Below are 15726 nucleotides of genomic sequence, written 5' to 3'. Positions count from 1 at the left end.
GAGAAGAGCCTTTGTGTTTGAGATTTTCCCTTTTCCACGTGGTTAAAGCTAGTTTCCCCACCAAGTCTTTGGACTTTCAAGACATAACTGCAAGGAACTGTGCCATGCTACGTGGGCTCTGACATACAGTGCAGCCCGCTGCCTTCGAATTTGCATTTCTCATATAATTTTCACAAACGATGCTTTTCATGTTGTGATTTAGCTGGGAGTGAGGAACTAGAGCATGACACCCCGGATGTCAGAAGGGGCATGAGGGGAGAGAAAAACCTGACATGAAGTCTGCATAACAGTTGAGAGGTGTGTCCCACGTCAGCAGAGGTGCTGCGGGTATCTCCACAGCGGAAGTTTACCAAGCACCCTAGGCTATTGGGGTGGGGCGTCCTGTATGATGGACACATATTAAAACATTAGTGAAAGGGACAGACAACTTCCCTTGCCCTGCTGCATGGGAGTCAGAAGAATACACCTGGAACCCAAGGGGGAGGGGTGCCACAGGCAAGGGAGGGGGCAGAATCTGGTGAAGTTGCCACCACCTACTGCAGGATTTTGCCTAGGATGGTCCCGCCTGTGAGTACCTCTACTCAGATCAAAGGCATTTGGAACAGGGTGGGTCACAGCGGAGGGCCAGGGATTTTGTTTTGAACTGAAGCGTTGGAACTTGTCTGCACCTGGGGCTCACCTTGAGCATGACAGATTGCTGAGTTATGATGCTAATATGATCTTGAGGCAGACGCTGCATTCAATTTCCCTTTGTCTCTTCCCACAAAGACGGGGAAGAAATTGATTTTGCTGCTCTGTCTAGCCCCTTTAGACAGAGCCGGCGGCATGAAATCACCATTGTGTAATCGCCAGATATGATGGCATGTTGACAAACTCTAGAGTCACAGGGGAGAATAACGTAAAATATCTTGGAACAAAATGAAACAGTCACACCCGATGTTTAAAAACGTGGTGTTTAATCCTGCTGTCTACTTTCAAAAAGGGCTTGTTATGTTCACAAGAGTTGTCTATGTTTCCAGTTCACATGACTTGTATATTAGTGGCATAAATAATTTTAAACAAAATTGGGCACTTGTATCTTTTTCTAAGAACAGCTAAGCATTGCTTTAGTGTTTCAGCCATAATAGGACATAATGTATGAGTGATAAATATTTTAGAAAAAATTAACTCTTTTAAATAGAGTATTGTTGTGGTTTTAGAGAGTTTTGTACAATGTTCAGGCTGGCCCAGAACTTGTGATCCTCCTGCCTCAGGCATGTATCACCCAGGCCAGAAGAGACAGTAACTTTATTTTTTAATAAAACTGGGAGATTCACTGGAACAGGCCAGAAGACTGACTTAGCAAAGTGATATAGTGGGGTTGTATCAACAGGTGACAGTCACAGACAGTGCACACAGCCTCACAGACAGACAGTGCACACAGCCCCACAGACAGACAGTGCACATAGCCTCACAGACAGTGCGCACAGCCTCACAGACAGTGCGCACAGCCTCACATTAGGAGGAGCAGGCAATTCTGCATCAGAGCGAACCACCAGACTGATGTACGGAGAAGAGAGGCTACGAGATCCAAAGCCAGGAAGATGGCTGGTGGAACTCTTGCTTTCTTTTTCCTTAGGTTTATCTTGACACACAGTGTGCCCCATGCATCGTGCAGGACCAGTCCTGAGGACTTCCAGGCTGCTGGAACTGGATTTTAACCTAAGAAACATATCCTACATGCACCTGTGCATTTAGAAAACCCATGCTGTAAATTAGAAAAATAAATGTCCAAAAAGAGCAAAGCAAAGACGTCAAGGGGATTCTGGGTTTGTGCCTCACTTATATAGGGGGGAATTCTGGATTTGTACCTCTCTTAAATGTAGGTTTCCAAATGAAACCTGAGTATATCCTTTGGAGACCTGATATTAGAAAACTTCCTTTTGAGGAATCTGAAGTGGGCTCAGCTCCACTGAGCTGTAAAGTCCTTGCGTGGCAGCAGACCGGGGATAAGGGGACAAAGACTGCCATTGTGCAGTCTGTTTGGCACCTTACAGAAGCCAGCAGCCTGCCTGAGCTGAGTTGTGGTTTTGGCTCTGGAGGACCGAGAAGAGGCGAGAGACAGCGTGGAGGGCCTGCTGCTAAGCATCACCTGGACTGCTTCAAGAGAACGGTCAGGAAACGGGAGAAAGCGAAATTGCAGGTTTATCACTTTCAAAGCAGCAAAGGCAGCCAGAGAGCCAAGAGAAGTGAGTTCTTTATGGCTGATAGAATCAAACCGAGAGGAGCCATAAAGCTGTTGCTTTGGTGTGATGTCATTCTCAGTTTTCTGCTTCTTGGCTTCTAAAAACGTTCCTGCCAGAGGATGTCTGTTTTATACAGCAACATGGAAGGACAAGATAAAACAGATGTCAAGATATCACAGGTTAGAAAGCTGAGAAGGCCTAAGCTTGCCTAAGAAGAGCTTGGTGGTTAAATAAGAAACAGGAAAAAGGGTCCTCTTTTTTCATATACATATATACATATACATACATAATGCACACATGTATGTATATATTACATATTATATTATATACGACACATTTATTAATTATATATGTCCAAGTGTTTTGCCTGTTCCATGGATATAAGTGTATCCTGTACATGCAGTGTACACAGAGGTCAAAAGAGATATTATATCCTTTGGAACTAGAGTTACAGACAATTGTGAGCCACCATATAGGCAGCTCAAACCCTGTAAGAATAGTCAGTGCTCTTAGAGGCCAGCCCATCTCTCCAGCTCCTGGTCTGTATCACTTTAGGCTGTGGTTTACAATAACCCCATCTTCCCCTAAACTGCATTTTGGCAGTAATTTAGTCACAACAATGAGCGAAATAGCTAACACGGGGAGTTTGTTTTTAATCTCAATCTTAATGTCTGAATTTCACAGATTATGATACACAGTTTTGTTTCTTTGACATCTTAATATCTGTGAAATTAGGATTCCCCTAATAATTGCTGGCATATCATAGACTGTCAAGTCACTTTTCTCTCTTTTTAGGGGTATTTAAAATAACACAATAGTTCATCTTCAACCAATGGTGCTTTGCAGTCAATGATGTAGCAAATATACTGTCAAAACTATGACACGGTGTTCAACCATGGAAAATACGGAATTCAGAGGTTGCAATAGCTGAGCCGAAGATGCTAGCCAAGCAAAGGTGTCTGGGAAACGGAACCAGACCCTTCTAGGTCCTAGCTTTAGTTTGATGCTCTCTGGAGCTTAGAAGCTACAGCTGCTAAGTCACTAATGGGGGTGATCACAAGACCTGTGACAAGTTAGGGTTGTCAGGACATGCCAGCAATTCCAAAAATATCTCAGTTGATGGATGCTGCACTTACCTGTCATGGCCTCCTGGTTAGATTCAGTCAGGGGACATGCAGATCAGTCCTCAGCCCTTCTTCCTGGAGATGCATGCTATAATATTCCTTGTCTCAAGTCACTTCTAGGCTGGGCACACCTAACGCTTCCCCAAGAACATATATTTTCCCCACGTTTTCCCTTGACAATATGGGCTATGCAGGGGACTAGACACATCAATTGTATTTGATGCAAAATTACCATATCATGGGGACTTAAAATTCTTAATTGTTATCTTTAATCATCACATATCAATATTGGGTTCAGAGCTTCTGGAAAGGGTACTTGGTCAAATAAAAACATGTTAGTGCCGAGAAGTAGAGTTATTGAGGCTTCTAAAATGAGAAGGGCTTTCCTTTCAGGGAGCTTTCAGCCTGCTCCCTGAAGCTCAGAAGCGGCATATGCAGTTGAAAAAGCCGCATCTGGAGGGCCTACTACCAGACCCGACTCACCAAAGCAGTACCTGAGTTCATAGCTAGCTGCTACTTCCCAGGTCACACAGGCAGAGACTTGCCTGAAGTTCAAGGGTTAAGAGACTCCTGGCAAAACCTTGCAGGATCAGGAGACAGATCTCAACTCTTTTCTTCTTGAACGGTGTAGGCCACACTCTTCATGATAGATGTGAAGGAGTTAGCGGTAAGTGATTTAGACAATGTTCCTACATCTGTAAAAATGGTCTAAGATATCTCAAGTCTAGTTAGTATTACTAATTGTTCCAGCAAATTCTTTAACAGGTGATCTCATTGGAATCACAGAATCATTTTCTCCTGGAAGAGTTTGTTTCTAGTGCTTCATGAGGACACAATACTTCAGTACTTTTAATCAAAGTAAATTACAGAGCATGGTTAATAACAGAAACGGTGTCTTCCTGGGCTCACTGTCAGATTCTTCTCATGTTTAGCGAGAAGGATGGCGACAAGAGGCTGAACAAAGCTTCAGGACCACAGCACCATCCAGGGCACATCCCGCTGAGGGCAGGGAGATGATCCTCTGTGCTGAACCGTGTTCTTCCGTGTTGAAGCTTTTGTTTTTCACTGAGGATGATATCTCAAAGCAGAAGCCATAGGTCACACTGGTAGTCGTTAGAGAGATCCAAATGTCTTCACAGACTCCAGAGAATCATTCTGTCTCCTGCTTAAGCCTCTTTCCCTACAGGTTCCACGGAGCTTGTTGGTGACACGCTTGCCATTCCATCTAGAGTCATCTGTGAGCTGTTGAAAATCAGTACTTTCCAGTTCGTGTGGCTTGAATTGTTCCCCAGTGGGCGAATCAGCAGTTTTCTCCTCATGTGCAGATGAGAATATTGTAAATGGTAGAAACAATTCACTATTAAAGATTTTTTCGAAGCCAGGCAGTGGTGACACATGCCTTTAATCCTAGCACTGGGGAGGCAGAGGCAGGCGGATCTCTGTGAGTTCGAGGCCAGTCTGCTCTACATGAGCTAGTTCTAGGACAGGTTACACAGCTACCGAGAAACCCTGTCTCAAAAAAACAAAAATATTTTTTTTCCTAAGGTGTGTTAATTAAGACATTGAGTCACATGTTTGGTGGTCTTTAATTTTGAGGTAACTGGTAACTCTGAGACTCACGACATTAGTAGAGCAGAATTAAAGCCGAGTTCATACTCCTTAGGAAGTCTTGAACTTGTTGGGTAAGAAGTGCAAATCTGTCATTGTCTTTAAACCAGAGATGATTGATATTTAACTTTAAAATGGGTTTCAAATGATGGCAATGTTGACACATTGTACCATAACTTGGTGTTTATAGGGACATTATGTTCTAAGTTAATGGGGGGGACAAAGCCTTAACCAATGGCTAGCTAGTTTATGCTCAACAGCAAAGTCACAAAACAGGATCAATCAGATTTCTGTCATTCATTAGTTATGTGTTTTAAAGCATCACAGACACTGAGCTTGCTAAAGATCAAATGTGTCCTCCTAAGAGCAAACATGAAGGGTCAAGGTCCCTTAGCATCTGTTCACGAGGTTTTCATTTTTAATAGTACTTGAACTCTTGTTTTATGTTTGAGCTAAAGACAGGGTTTTTGTTGTTGTTAATTTTAAAGTTTTTTATTCACGTGTATGTGTGCATGTCTATGTGTGAGTGAGTATGTGCACATGAATACAGGTGTCTATGGAGACAAGAAGAGCTGTCAGAAGAGCCGGAGATACAGGAAGTTGTGAGTCACTTGACATGGGTGCTGGGAACTACTCTCTAGTCCTTGGCAAGAATAGCAAGCACTCCAACTGCTAAGTCATCTGTCAAGTCCTAGGGTATTGTTGTTACTCTTCTTTGGAGATAGACTCTCGCTTAGTTCAGATTGGTCTTGAACTTGCTACATAGCCAATGGTTGTTGGGTGGCCTTGATGGTCAGAGGTTGCAGTCTCTGGTGGCCTGGCAGCTCTTTTCAAAGATCAGCAACAGAAGGAACTCTCTTCCCAGTGAAACTTCCTGCTCTCTACCTGCCTAATCTGGAGAATGTCTCTAGGCCCAGAGGACTGATCTTATCTGAAAGCTGTCTCTAAGCCTAGGTGATGATTTATCTCTAATGTGACCCCTGGCATAGTTTCCTGCTAGAAGCCTTCTTCTTGTTGCTTGTATGTAATGGTAACTAAGACATGTACTCTAAGCTTTGCTATATGACCCTGCCCCCACAGATGAAGCCTTATGATGGGAGCATGCTGTTAAATGCAAATTAGGATTTATCCCCAGGCTTTCCAGTCCTATATTTTCCTATATAGGAATAAAGTTGAGCTGATTCACTGAAGTCATATCCTGGAGGGCTCTCTCTAAGGTATCTGCAGTCATCCTAACCCTGTCTGTTCCCAGGCTTGGCTTCCTCCCCTTTTACTGACAAGCCAACAAAGGTCCCCAAGAAGGAGAACCACAAAGGATGACTTTGAAACTTCTGATCTTCCTGCTTCTGTTCCTACAGTGCTAAGTCCTGTCACCAGCTTGGAAGAAAGCCCTTGTGCTTGCTGAGCCGCCTCACACAACTCAGAAGGACTTCAGATATTAATCATACCTTCTTATTATATACAGAATAAGTCAGCTAATAATCCATTTCCATTCTCTTCTAAAATATGAGTTGTACAATTTATCATTTTCAACAGTCATCAGTCTTTTTATGGTTTGCAGCAATTGTTTAGTTTTATTTTTCTTTCTTTCAGCTTTTTCCTCTGAGTTCTCTTCCCTTCTGCCAGCCTATGACTTTTATGATTATATGACCTTCAAAGGAAAAGAATTGGCCAAAACCCCTCCAAACATCTATTATTTCAGTGTTAGATTATGATTTATGATTTGAAATGCAATCTTACTAAAACCTTAGTGTAATGTGGGACAAACATAGAATGTATTAATTTCTAGTTTTTAATATGCTTAATACCATAAGTAAGAAGCTTACAATAGCATCATATTAGCAACAGATTTTGTTTCTATCATTTAAAAAAGTAAATGTTATTTTTAAAGGCATTTAGTGTGTGTGTGTGTGTGTGCCTTTGTCTGTGTTCATGTATGCTCACGCTGCATACGTATGCACAGAGTAGAACTGGCTGGCTCTCAGCAGACCTGGGCTATGTGTTGGTATCACAAAGCTACAACACAGCCACAGTGTGTGATACTGTAGCTAGCCAGGCACATGCACGCACGCGCACACACACACACAATCCAATGGGAGGGAAGCATAGTGCTGATGGACTCAGAGAGCAGGCCAGGAGCTCTGTCTCAGTTCCGAAATCATGGAACTTAAGATTTAAACTCTAGAACCTATCTCGTTTACCTAAAAGTTCCAGGAAAATTATGAAGAAAGCACTACAGAGGGCAATATTCTTTGGTCTGTACCATCTGCAAAGGCTATTACTCCACCCACCTCAGAGAAGGATGAAGGTTTCACAGAGAGCTCAGGATGTTTCCAAACCCTGTTCCCCATGGGGGCCTCAGCACTTGGGCCAGAGAGGCCTCCACTAACCAGGGCAATGTGGAGCTGTAGGAGGGAGCTTTCCAGCTGTGGGAAAGATTGGGGTTTGCACATGAGTATGAACCAATGTCTTCCTGATGTGCTCTGCTAAACAAATGGTTAATATTTAGGAACAATACAGCTGTGGACAATGACTTGTGACAGCGGCTCTGGTTGTTTTTATTACTGTTTGGGTCTTTGTTTTCTTACTTTGATCTCAGTTTTATAGATCTGAGCCTAATTATAGACAGTTTGTTGATTTATTTTTGATGTAAATCAATTTGTGTGTATTGTGTTCTGTTTTTCTTTCAGAGACAGTCTCATGTATATTGGGCTGACCTTGAGTTACTGTTTATCTGAGACTAAATACTCTTGCTACACTTGCACAGAACCCGGGCTTTGTTTTTAGTGCCCATGTTTGGTAGCTTGGTAGATCACAATTACTCCAGCTCCAAGGGATCTTACCTTTTCTCATAGCCTCTGTGGGTACCTGTATTGCATTTAAGCTTGTGTGTAAAGATGCACACACACACGTACACACACACACACACACACACACACACACACACACACACCACATGCACAGAAACACACAGAGCAAGTGCTCTTAAGTTCTGACTATCCAGAGACCAACTTTGAAGCGACTCCTGTTTTGACTTGTAGCTAAGGATGGAGCCCAGTGTTTGGTAGCTTCTAGGCCAGTGCTCCATCACTCATCTGTATCCCCGGTCTGATTTTACATTTTATTCTGAGGCAGGGTCTCACTTGGAAGCTTCCCTTGGGCTTGGTGCTCATGTACTTGCAGGCACTTTGATGATGAGGCTGTACCACAAGGCCTGGCCTTTTTTTATGCAAAGATGTCCTACTGAGAACGTAGGAAAACAAGCATGAAGACACCATTGGGATGGTCTCTTGCTGTGACTATGTACACTAACACAGTCATGAGTCTGTGAAGTGGTACTTACTGAGCTGAAGAATAACTACAGAGGAGGACAGTGCCAAAGATGGGGCTGAAATGATCACCATGATGTCAGGTTTGCCTGAATTCACCTTTGTTCAAACAGAAAAATACACAAACCAGTCAAACTACAATGATTCATCATACATCTGAGTATATGATGTAGCCTTGAGTGATTTGTATGGCTACTGACCTTCATTGAAATATAAAATAATATATTTTTTCTCCCAATAATAAATGGATTTAGAGTCAATGATGACTCAATGTTTTGAGACTGGGTGTTTGGAATTAAGTTCATCAAAAATGTTCTGGCCTTGTATTCTAAAATAGTATGCAGATCACTACACAGTCTGTGCACAGATCTTCCTCCATGTACTGGGAAGGAAGAGAAATCTTGTTAATACTAGCTTTGAATAAATGGAGTAACAGAACTATAGCATGGAAAACATTCTCAGGCATCACCAAAACCAAATAACATAATATGGGGTTCCTGGTCATAACAAACCACTTTGCTTAAAGCTGACAATGATGAATTGAAAACCATCAACTGTCTCTCTCTCTCTCTCTCTCTCTCTCTCTCTCTCTCTCTCTCTCTCTCTCTCTCTCTCTCTGTGTGTGTGTAACTAAGATATGTAGCTAAGGTTATTCATATATAATCATTGTATTCATAGGCCTAAATCTTGGGCTAGTAAAAAAATGCATGGAACTTAAATATTTTCATGGAAGGATGTCTTAAAAGTCATGCTATTAGCAATATACCTAAAAGATAAAAACATTCAGGTCTGTGCATCAATACACATATGTAATTCAAATGCAATTTTCTTATCTGGCTGTCAATGCTCCCTCTTAGAGTCATAGACCACCTAACAAAAACTCCAACACCAGGCATGAGAAGCCTTCTTTTGAGTTGTTGGGCAGGGTTTTCGAAAAGACTCCTAAACATTACAGGGTATTGCTATTACCTTTAGTTGCCCCCAAGATATTGAAGGTAAATCCTATTGCTGAAGACAGCATGCACTTCAGATACAGGGTCCAGAGCTGAAACTGACTTGCAAGCCTCCTTCCTGAAGACAAGTTCTCATGTTACTGGATCGTGCTCTGCAGGCTTCCAAAGGAAGGGGCAGCCAACAGTCCTATGACCCACAGCAAAGACCAGCAGGGTATGATAGCCCTAGGTGTGCAGAGGTAGCACAGTAGCCAACAGCTCTCTAACTGGACTTAAGACCTGCTCAAGAAGAAGGAAACTATGCCTGGTGCTTGAAACCTCACCAACTACACAGAACTAGTAAAGTCATTGGCCCTGGAGAAGAACTTCAAACCACCACGTTACTAAATGAATTAATACCTGAGTATATTTGGAATAACTGTCCTTATATCCATAGATAGGTATAGTTCTCACTTCTCATCAAGGAAACCTCTCATTACAAGAGACAGAGACAATTACAGAAAATTATAACCAGTCAAAGTGCAGACTTGCAGAGCCCAGTCCCAATAGATACATCTACAGGGCAATTCATGTGCTGAAGGCTCAGAAGTCACAGTGGAAGAATAAAGACTGTGAGAACCAGAGGACTGGGGAGTTGGCTCTGAGATCTGTCACCTAGGCATGTCAGAAGCTACACCCATAGAGTCTTACCAACACGACGGCCTAAATAGGAGCTCAACAAGGACAACAACAGACATGCTAATGTGAACAGGAATGGGGGTAAAGTTCAGAGGGCAGGGTCCAACCCTATACAAATAACACAGGCAACTGAGGAATGCTCAGAGTGGGAGATGTCTTCCCAAGGACACACCAGTTGGTTATCCAGTACCAAATGGTCTGGTCACTTCTGAAAACATACATATCAGTAACATTATACAGACTGAGCAGGTTATAGTTAGGAATGATATATATTCAATAACAATTAGTGAAAAATGGATGCTATGAATTTGGAAGGGGACAAGGACAAGGAAGGGAACATGGGAGAGTTTGGGGGGAGGAAAAAGAAGAGGGAAATGATGTAATTATAATCTCAAAAATAGAAAAAAAAAACCCACCCTAACAGCCAGTTTTACTGAAAACTTATTCTTTAAGTGGGGATAGTTTAGGGATTCTAAACTTTAATATTACTACACTGAATCTCCCCAAAACTTAATTTGATTTTCTAGTCAATATAATGTCATTATTCCAGCAGTCACAGAGTTGGTTATTAACAGGATTAATACCATCAGCTCACTTTTGTATCCAAACTCTGCGGATCATTTCTCTAAGTATTGCCATAATCAGAAACAGTGTCTTCCGAGCATCAACTAGAGGGAAAATATTGTCTTCCTTTGTTGATTGCTTTTAAATTGACTCTGTCGAAGAATTATGGATATGAGAAAGACAAGAAATAGCATTTTATTGGTTTTCCTTTGCAATAAAAACTTGACTTTTTTTTCACTGAACTTCTGAGTACATGCCTCAATTACTTCTTCTATAGCTATCATGTCTTTTATTTGTGTCTGTGACCAAAATGTGATTTTTTTGGAAGTAAGCTCCAATGGGATCATTACCAAGGGTATTTGCTGCTTCCATTAACCTCAAGCTTAAAATACCTCATAAAATATTAAAGTTTAGAGTCAGTAAGAAATAATATTAATAGTAATGAATGTTATCTGGACTATTTAATATCAAAGTTAAGTGTAAATATCTAGTGATAGGGTATCATTTTTAATTTAAATAAGCATTTATTTCTATTTAAATATAAATACACACACCCCAAAGTCATTCATAGCAATAAAACATAGAGAACTTTTAAAACCTGAGTGTCTCTCACAGAGTAGTGGAAACTTACCCATCTTTTTTATTTGGTCTAATTATCTCTACAGAAACATTGAATCCATGCTGTAAATCCATGTGTTTCACAAGTATCTCTCTGTGTGTGCCCTTGTGAGGTGGTGCTTGTAGCAGTTAATATTTCAGGGTGTAATGGTCTTCACTGAAGTACTAGGTTGCCATCGAGTGGAATTTCATCTTGTCATCTACTTCTTTTCTGTCTAGCCAGCCATTCTTCATAGCTGGGATAGAGTCCAGTTTCCAACGTGGCCTCAGCAGTCACTAGAAGTGAATTCTTTTGCAACATGGGAGCAAGCAGTAGGATGTACCCTCATGTTCCTGAATCTTTTGAACTAGTCTGAAGCACTCCTGGTCCCAGACCACTGGAGGTGCACCATCTAGATTAAGGTGAGCAGTTTTCTCCTTGCAGCTAGCCATGAGAATATGTGCATGCCCTAGGGATGGGGACATTCACAGCAGTCATAAAGGGAGAATATCATTTAACTAACAATGACATAAAAAACACGCTGGAACAAATATATGATAAACACTGGCCCATCAGAACATGAACACCAGAGGTGGATACTGGGAAGCTCCTACCATGAGTGCCAACACCCAGTTCTCTACCGGTCGTGTTAGGTTTGTAGAGGACGCTCTTGAACTGGCCAGGAAGTGATTTTCACCAAAAGAGAAGCAGCTGTGATCATTTACCAAGAAGTATGTTTCATTTTGATTATTAAAGGTCCTCCATAGTCCTTGACTGCAGGAGTTTGGATATCAGTGCAGGGCCAGCTGCAAGCTTCTGCAATACAGTAGCTCCTGTGGGTTTCTACATCCTGTTCTGCTAGGGCTTCAACATCCTTTAGATGGATCAGATTTTCTCCATATATTTAAGACAAAGTAGTGAGAGTGTAGTAGTAGTTTGGATGTTGAAAGAGACTTACAAATCTAGCCGGCTTCTACTGAGCTAAATGTCAACAAGGTTTATGAAAGCATAAAGCTTACATGAAGTTGGGTAGGGAGGGAGGTGGGGATGATCTGGGAGGAATTGGGGGAGGTAATAACATGCTCAAAATACATTGTATGAAAAAAATAAAAATTAAATTAAAATGACACAAAGAAAGAACTGCAGATCAGTGATGTACCGAAGTACCCCAATCTCTTAACTATTTAGCATTCAGGCATCTCATGCAAGATCTGATAATAACTTAAAATGCCCCCTGTGCTTTTCATTTAGGTAAAATCATGGCCACTAGCATAAATTTGAAAGTCTTGCTTATGCGTGTCCTTTTCTCTGTGCAAAGCTCCCAGTCTTACAGTTTTATAAATAAATGCGGTTCACCAGCCTGTGCTAATTAACTATCAAAATGTTGCCCCAAAGAGAAAGGTTTGAAATTATGAAGTTTTAATTAGCCTATCAATTTCTGTGTTTTGCTTAACTCCGGAACGCTTGCAATATCAAGCAGAAATTCTTTTCGCTTTATCAGTTTTTCTTAACTTTCAAGAGCGGGGAGAAATGGGCGTTTTCTTTTCTCTGTTGTTACCAGCCCCTTAGTTTTTCTACATTTAAAAGAAATTGGGGAACAGAAATCAATACAGAGAAATAATCTCATTTGCAGGGTGGCCAAACTGCGGCAGAGCATGTCCAGTTTCCTCCCCACTGTGCTGTAGTCGTCTTTGTAATTTACGGAGAACCTTGATTCAAAGACCTGAAGATATGTAGATTTAGTTGTGAGCATTAATGCTCTTTTCCTGGACTTTAACTCAACTGAATTATTCCTGTTCTCTGTTACAGATACAGACTTATGAATCTTGTTGTTGCTGTTATTTGCTTCCTTTTTCAAAGTCCATGCCTTAGGGAAATAGGAATTGCATTCTGTCTTTGCATGTGTCTCTCTGTGTGTGCATCTGTGTGTGTTGTATGAATGTATGTATTTTCATGTATACATATGTGCATGTACATATGTGCATGGAGAGGCCAGAGGTGAATTTCTGGTGAGTTCCTTGATAGCTTTCTTCTTTTATTTACTGAGGCAAGGTCTCACACTGAGCCTGGAATTTGATGCTTCTGTTACCCTGGTTAAGCCAGACTCCCTTCACTTTCTCCCTCTCCAGCACTGGGGTTATAGGCAGCACCACATCTACCCAGCTTATAGGTGTGTGCGATCCGAATTCTGGTCCTGATGCTGACACATGGTGAATGCGTTATCCATTGGGTCATCTCTCTGGCTCTCAGCATTCCATTTTAAGTAGTCCCATTTGTGGGTAGGTGATGGTGAGGGAAAGGGGGCATGGATGGGGCACTTGATATAGAACATATACTTAATTGAAAATATCCATATGTAGCACAGTACTATGCACAATGAATATACATAACATATTTTTAAATGTATTTATGAAATAGAAAGATTTCACATTTATGAGCGAGAAAGATGCCTAGGGGTTATTAGGTGCTGGCTTTAAATTCTCAAGGACTCTGGGCCCGGAAAAGCTCCATCTGCCACAGGTCTACTCCTTCCAATGGACACAAAACATATGCCTTTGGCTGTGACCTTGATCAACCTTGACCTCCTACTCTAATGCTTCAAATTAGAAGCAATGTAATCTGACAGCCAAAGGGAGAGAGGACTTTGGAGAGGTATCTGTGTTTTAGAATGCCCCCTCCCCTGCCAAGACACCAGCATAGAATCACAATTACAATGTCCCTCCCCTGCTTTTGTTCGTTCTTTAATCCTGAGAGATTTAGAGCAGTATTCTTACTTAGAATGATAAATCTGAAAATACGCTTATGCAGAATAAAACATTATAGACTAGTAGTGGCGAAAGTTCAAAGCATTCAGTTTCAGTCAGATAATCATTAGCAAGAATCCTTCTGTTATACCCTTCTGTCTTCTGTTACTTCTAGAAGGGTGATCACATCTGACTCAGTTTTTGTTAGATTTGAGACAGGATGCAGCCTAGTCGCAGGACCCTCCTCATCAGTAACTATGACAATTACAGGTGGGTACCACCCTAAAGCAGCGTTATCTCAACAGTGATTGAATGTTATATTGTTATTTTATTGATGATGACAAATTAACAGCAAAAATAAATGCATAAAGGATCCCCTTAAAAATCTGGGATAGCAGCTTTAATGTGAGGGTCAATAAAGATGAAAACAAGCCTAGTGCTTGACAGTGATGGCATCTTGATAGGCTCTATAGTCGCCTAGGAGATAAACCTCTGGGTACAGCTGTGAGGCAGGGTCCCCATTGGGCTGAGGTGGGCAGACCTATCATAAAAGCGAGCTGAGCCTTTATCTCTCATCTCTATTTCCAGACTGCATACATGATGTGAGCAGCTGTCTTATGAACCTGCTGCCATGCCTTCCCTCCCCACTATGATGGACTGTATTCTTGAAATGTGATCAGATTGGACCTTCTCTCTTAAGTCTCTTTTGCCAAGCACGTTGTTACAGCAACATGAGATTGAACCAACACATCCCACACTAGACAAGGCTTGGAAGAAAGCTACAACTCGCAGTCTTGAAACTGAACAAAAAGAAATAAAAAGAACAAAAAGCAAAAGAAATTGGGGAACAGAAATCAATACAGAAAAATAATCTCATTTGCAGGGTGGCCAAACTGCGGCAGAGCATGTCCAGTTTCCTCCTCACTGTGCCTGTGCTCTTCTTTGTAATTTACAGAGAACCATGGCACAAAGGCTAGAACTTCCGTAGATTTAAACATGGAATGTGGTAGGCCAAAGGTCAAGTTATCTTGGATAGTTTTTTAGCCCCCTCATTCAGGCAAAATCTTTAGGGAATGTATAAACAGAGCCTCTATATTCAAGAATGCCATGAGATAGCATCTCAGGTGTAGGAAAGACCTAATTATGTTCCCTACAGAGTAATTGAAAAGCACCATGATTTACATCTTCAATTGTTTGGTGATTAAAGCCCTAGGAGGCTGTTGTTCCATTGGGGCACGGGCAGTGAGGTAATTAGAATCCATGTTTCCAGGCCACATTCACTCACGTTTGGCTCCAGAATTGACAACTTCTATTTCTCTCTGTGGTGAGAACTGTATGTGGTTTTTTTTTTTTTTTTTTTTTGTTCTTGCACTGATACCAAAAGATGTGAGCTACCTATAACTACCCCTTGTAGCCTGAAGAAAGTATTACCAATACTTTCTGCAGAAATGAAGTTTGTTATAGAGCCAAGTTTTCTTACGGAATCATGGAGTTTGGGGTTATAATATGTGGTTGGTGCAAAGATAGCCCTAAATAGCAAGCATTTTACCTAATCACATTTTAAGGTCAAATGAGTCTTTTTAGACTACAGATGCTTTGTACGGGCCAAATGTAATGATGCGGGGGCTGTCAGACTGCCTGCTGATGCATTAAATTATGCCTGGGACACATCGGCCAACCCACACAACCTCATTAAGACACAATCTCAGCTTCCTTTCTAACCCGGAGACTACGAACACTCCTGCACCTTTTCATTGGCTCCTGTACTCAATGATTATTTTATTTACTTCTTACTATAATGATATACATTCTATAGTACTTGACTACAGCTATGCAATTGAAGAGGTAGTTTATAGACCCTTATAGACATACTCAAAACAGCCTCAGAAAATGGAAAATGGCA

The 15726-nt window shown here is 41.4% G+C and overlaps 1 protein-coding gene across 17 annotated transcripts in view; it reads right to left on the bottom strand.

Moving 5' to 3' along the window:
• Rbms3 (RNA binding motif single stranded interacting protein 3) overlaps positions 1-15726 on the bottom strand; it is a 1002574-nt gene that overhangs the window by 119336 nt on the left and 867512 nt on the right. The gene's annotated exons all lie outside the window — the stretch shown is intronic.

This window comes from Alexandromys fortis, unplaced genomic scaffold (assembly GCF_014885135.2).
Source record: "Alexandromys fortis isolate MF-2015 unplaced genomic scaffold, M_Fortis_MF-2015_v1.1 scaffold_44, whole genome shotgun sequence".
In the NCBI taxonomy this organism is placed as follows: Eukaryota; Metazoa; Chordata; class Mammalia; order Rodentia; family Cricetidae; genus Alexandromys; species Alexandromys fortis.
This window is presented reverse-complemented; position numbering and strand designations above follow the sequence as displayed.